At 37.4% G+C, this 6,059-nt stretch overlaps 1 protein-coding gene across 28 annotated transcripts in view; it reads left to right on the forward strand.

The window, feature by feature from the left end:
- LOC115417777 (uncharacterized) overlaps window positions 1–6,059 on the forward strand; it is a 192,250-nt gene that overhangs the window by 72,879 nt on the left and 113,312 nt on the right. The gene's annotated exons all lie outside the window — the stretch shown is intronic.

The raw sequence follows: 6,059 nt of genomic DNA on the forward strand, positions 1-6,059 counted from the left end.
ATTCACACTAGAAAACTTGTTGGGGTGTGTTAGACCACACTAGATAACTAGTAAATGGAAATTTGTTGCACTAGTAAACATCTTTGTACAACTAGTAAACTAGTGAGGTTTTAACAATTTGCAACAAAAATTGTGTGCAACAAATTTCCATTTACTAGTTACCTAGTGTGGTCTAACCCCCCACCCCCCACTCCAAAAATCACAGACACCCCCCCCCCCCCCCCCCCCCTTCGTCTTATGAAGTATTCACCCCCCCACACACACCCATGTCCATGCACTTCCTGTCTACCTCACAGTTTCATTCTGCAGACAGGCCTGGGTGTTAATAGTGCAGGGGAGACTGGGGACAGTTGTAACACAGGTCAATTGTAACTCTTGCTATTGCTCCAATCAGGAACAACTTATGACTCACCTAATTCACTCTGCACATGCTCAGTTTAGTCCTTAGTCCACCTAAGAAGTTGTAGTGCCGTGAGGCAGACACATCCACATTTGTGAGTGAAAACATAATTGTGTGTTCAGTCATATTTTTTGCTCTAATTATTTTTGTGATTGCATAGTTTGCATTTGAAAGTTGTGTAAATTATATTTGTCAGATAAACAAAGATTTATGCAACTGTTAATCCACCTGTCCACAATTATTTAATATAAGATTATTATATCCTGTGTAGATCAGTGTTCTTATTTCATACATCGGCCAATATATCGGTTATCAGCCAATATCAGATATCGGCCGATATATCGAATATCGGCTTTTTTTAGCCCCCAATATCGGTATCAGCATCGGCCCCAAAAATCCCATATCGATCGGGCTCTACCTACTACTTAACTAGTGAGAGATTTTAGCTGCACTAGTAAACTAGTAATGGCAAAAATGCATCCACTAGTTAACTAGAGCATGTTTTTGCCCCTCACTAGTAAACTAGTGGGACGTTTTGCCGTACCAGTTCAGCAAAACGGCAGTGGATATCAAGGATATGTAATAAATGCTCAGTTGGCTTGCCACATATGCGTCTTTGTTCCAACACAGACATACAACACAACATTGCACTCTCCTTTTAAACACTTTTTTATTCAAATTTATATGACTGTTTTTATGTGTATGTCTGTGTATGTTTTTTTTATGCTGCTAACAACACTGTGAATTTCCCCATTGTGGGATCAATAAAGGAATATCTTATCTTATCTTATCTTATCTTAACATGATGGCACATGTTTTGGCCACGCCCATTTGCACAATGGTATGCAGTGAAAACACAAGAACTGAGCCGCAGAGAAATGATGCCTTCATGTGCCATCGGGAAGATGATCCTTTCAGCTTGTGAATTCTAAATTATGAGTGTGTTGTGTTCAGGTGCTTTTGTTTCAGTGAAATAAAAATGTCTGACAGATAATTAACAGTGACCTGCTGCTCCATGTTCTTTTAGATTTTCTTTTGTACGTTGTGTAAACTACTTTAAATATGCAAAACCATCAGCTAACAGCAGCAGAACGGTAATAAGAGCATTGTTTATCATTTGTGATTAATACCTCGTTGTTTTCCGCCATGTTTTCCGCCATGTCAAAGGTTATTTTCATCTCTGTAGTTCGTGGATGTAATTTTTTTTCTCCCCAGTTCTCCAGTGGAAATAAGATGTGAGGAGGTCTGACTAGTATTTCCCATTGCACTTGAAGGCAGCGTTTACGTTCGCTTCTCCATCTCTTTGATGCAGTAACTGTTTAACAGGTGAGTTCACGGTAAATCCGGTGAAAAAGTGCTTCTAAAGTTAGATAAGCCTTGTTTTTCTGTCTGACTATTATGATGTAAATTCATAGTTTGACGCTGAGGTGTAAAAGGTTATAAATTCACTGTAAATACAGGTTAAACATGGAAAACAGCTTCATTTCACACTGAAGTATAAGTGTTATTTTATCTGAACAGTGTCCTCCAGGACCCACACACTTTACATTTGACTACAGAGTATTTTAAGAGTTTACATAGTGTTTGTAGTTTATGACATAAATGTAAATGTGTTGTTTCTACTGTGTGACGCATTCAGGAAATCCCTTTCTGTGTCTGTTCTTACATGTACTTCAGTCCAGAATGGAACTGAATGAACAGTAGTTTAGTTCAAATACACTCTAGTATTCCTTTATATCGCTCTAGAAGCTGTAGAAGCCTTCAATGCCTTATTTAAAGGTACTCTGATGTACTTTTACTGTGCTTTGAAATAGTAAATATTTGAAGTCTTCAGTAACAGGACGTGAGTGTGACTTGTATTGGGTTGTACTGGTGGACTCATGGACATTCATGGACTTTGGAATGGACAGATTCTGACAGTAATGTGTTGAATTAATAAGATCTACTGTGGACGGAGAAGGGACAGCTCCATGTCTTCACTGTTTCAGAGAAATACTTCATACTGATACGCCCTGCTTTCATCTGTCAAACAGGAAATAGAAAAATAGAATCAGTTCATGCAGAACACCAAACACCTGAACTCTATTATATGTTCTTTTGACTGTAGATTTGGACGTAATGACTGTAATAAACAGAAGAAAAGTGGATGAACTCCTCATCAGGGCGGCTCTAACAGTTTATGAACATTAATGAATGATACAGACAGTTCATGTTCAACTGTCTCTGTTTCTCCTTTAATATTAGTCCTGTTGTTTTGTGGTGGTTCCATCAGACGCTGCAGCAGCTGAATCTGTCCATGTCTGAAGAGTTGGATCATGGCCACAGCATCTGGTGAGTCCAACAGGGTTTAGACCCAAGGTATGAGTTTATTTATCCCCAATGGGAAAATTTAACAGTTAACAGCAACAAACAACAAAAAGAAATCACAGGGAGAAGATAGAAAAACCACACGAGTGAACATGAAAAATATAAAGAGAAAAATAAGAAATTTGGTGTTTGGGTCAGTGACAAAACATGGGTGACAAGGTTAGTAATTTAAAAATATTTTTAAAATTTGATTCCAATTCTTGAGTCAAGTTTATTAGTGTTATTTTTCAGTTTTTATTGTTTTATACATTTTGAGAGTGGATTTATACTTTTTTCCCTAAGTTTAAAAGTTACTGTCCATGAAAATGTCAAGTGGTGTAACCCAAATAGAATGAGAAATGTATTTAAATTTTGTCAACAAAATGAGCAGCTGAGGGAGCAGATTTAAATTGTCATTTTGTTTTACAAGTGCCCTTTAAAGATTCTAAGATACAGAATATTTAAATCAGAAATTTGTGTCTTTTTGTGTCATTGAGCAGACACACATACCAAACAGCACATCTGTTTTTCCACATAACCTTTGATGAAGTTAATTAAAAAGGCAGAAAAATCTGTATTTACCTTAAAATAGACTTTTAAAAGAAATTCGATACATATTTACTTTGCATTTTTGTAATATTTGGGGTCAAATCCTGGTTTCACCACAAGACATAAACTAGTTACAACATAAGACACTGCCATCCCATTAAAACAAAAGCATTTATTGAAGACATTAAAACTGAATATCCAAGCAGGAAAGTCTACAAGAGGGACTGAAACTGTTTTTTATAATTATTTTTGATTTATCCAAATCAAAGGTTTGCACCCGTTATTTGTGATCTTGGTAAATCAGGCCCTCTGTGTTTACCCTTTAACACCTGAGTGACGTGTCCCACTAAAGGCTTCTATCAGACCTTCTAAGAACTAATTTGATATTTAGCTCTTGCAGACATTTGACAGAGGTGGAGGGAAGGCTTTGTGTTTGGATGCAGAAGTCAACTGTAAATGGGCGGGAACAGTGGCATACTTAAGACTGCAAAAACAAGAACCCTCTGTCCATCAGATCACAGATCTACTAAAACATGAACCCTCTGTCCATCAGATCACAGATCTACTAAAACATGAACCCTCTGTCCATCAGATCACAGATCTACTAAAACATGAACCTTCTGTCCATCAGATCACAGATCTTCTTGCTCAGATATCACTTGGTGAATGTGGAGTGTTCCTTCCACTGGTGGGATGTTAGTGTGGACACAGTCATCATATTACAAAATGGACTCCTCTGAATTAAACAGACAGAAAAAGACAGAAAATAACAAATACTGAAGCATTTATTGATTGAAATAAATAAATAACACAAATGTCATTGATATTTCAATAAATATAAAAAAGTATTTTTGGTTATAAAATAAATTAAATTGATTTATGTGAATTTAATCAGTCTAAAAGTCTTGGTTAAAAAGCCAAGTTTCATTTCTTTCAAAGCTGCCTGTTCATCTTTATCAATGAGTATCACTGTTTATAAAACTTATTTTTTTAAAATCACAGGTCTATAATTAATAAACGTATCATATTGGCCTAAAATGGAAACATTCACTAAAGGGATCAATTTCAAATCATTTTGATCAGGCATTAATATGGACACCTATCATCAACCTTGACCTTATTGTAAGTATCTTCAATAGAATTTTTGAAATTAATAAGTTTTTTGTTTTTCATTACCTATTTCCGTAGTTTTCCTTGGTCATACCACTTGACATGTAAACATCAGCGCACATCATGTCCTAAAAATGTCCAAATAAGTCAGATTTATAAGAGAGATACTGACCTTGACACAGGTTGAGTAGGATCAGTAAGTGTCCTGCTTGATGATGTAATTTCTTGTCACATGATCTTCTTTTGCAATATTAACAAAATGGCCTCTAAATGTGGTTACACCATCTTGACTAGTGATGGGTCGATGAGGCCTCATGAAGCGTGTCGACACGATGACACACTGTGTTGATACTGTGTTGACACTGTGTCACTGAATACTGCCACCTGCTGGACCTTAAAAATCCCTACAGGCAACCTCGTGTACAGACTCAACTGACACTGATTTAATGACCTAGTATATACAGTAATATAATTTAAGTCATTGTATTTTATATTGTATTATTTCATATCTTCATTTAAATTTAAAATATCTTTGATATTTTTAGATACAGTCAATAAATAATGTGAACATGTATCATAACATGAAAATCTAAGTGAACGTGTTGTGAATGAGGATGCTTGTGGACTGGGATTTTTTTTTTTTTTTTTTTTTTTACAAATTTTTATTCAAAAAAATAAGCCTTTCCAAAGTTTTGGCCTTCAAGCCGATTTCGCTTTTTTTGATGCAATTTCTCCGGCTTTAGAAAATAATCGTTCACATGGCACCCAGGAGGCTGGTGTGCAAAGAAACTGTAAAGAGAGCTGAAACAGGTGAGGGTCATTTCTTCTTGGACTGTCCCAGTATTTCAGTGGATCAGTGGAACGGGGGATGTTGCCTTCTGACATGTATCTTTGGACCTCAATTATTGCATCTGCTCTGGTGCTGGTGGTTTGCCTGCCGACTTCATTGTCCAGATATTGCCACAGGTTGTCTAAGAAACAACAGATGGGTATTTTAGTACATGATTTGCAAACAATTAAATCCACAAATAAACAGATAAGGCTGAATAACATGCCTGAAGTTGTTGCCGAGGAAGGTCCAGGCTGTGGCTCGGTTGATGTGTGGCCCATTAAAGCAGCACATTCAGCTCTCAGTCTACTTATTGCTTCGCTACATTTGTTGGAACTTTGGAAACCGAGTGATTTAAATCTTGGGTCAAGAAGTGTTGATAGTGTCAACACAGTCAGTGACTCCAGATTGGAAGCAGTGTCAGTGACACGACGCCTAAGGTGTTCATGTAGTTGGATTGCGTCAGGTGTGTGCAAATTTGAAGCATTATGCTCAAGTGCATGATAAAGCATTTTCATCATCGGGATGACCTGTGACCCAGAAACTCTCTTCTCCACTGCGCACTTCTCTCACAAACTCCACTGCGGCCTGATAGAAAGGAGCAAGCACAAGCAGTGTCTCTGCTCTGACTGTGCACTCGTCTGCTGTCAGTGGAGTAATGTTAGTGCTGAGCGAGGTAAGAGATACCCACACTGGTTCCCTCTCATCATGTAGCCTTGATAGCATCTGATATGTGCTGTTCCAGCGTGTTGGTACCTCATTGATGAGTTTTAGGGTTGGCCATCCCATCTGTTGCTGCACTGGAGCAAGCTTCTCTTTTGCTGT

Source organism: Sphaeramia orbicularis, chromosome 4 (genome assembly GCF_902148855.1).
Source record: "Sphaeramia orbicularis chromosome 4, fSphaOr1.1, whole genome shotgun sequence".
Lineage (NCBI taxonomy): Eukaryota > Metazoa > Chordata > Actinopteri > Kurtiformes > Apogonidae > Sphaeramia > Sphaeramia orbicularis.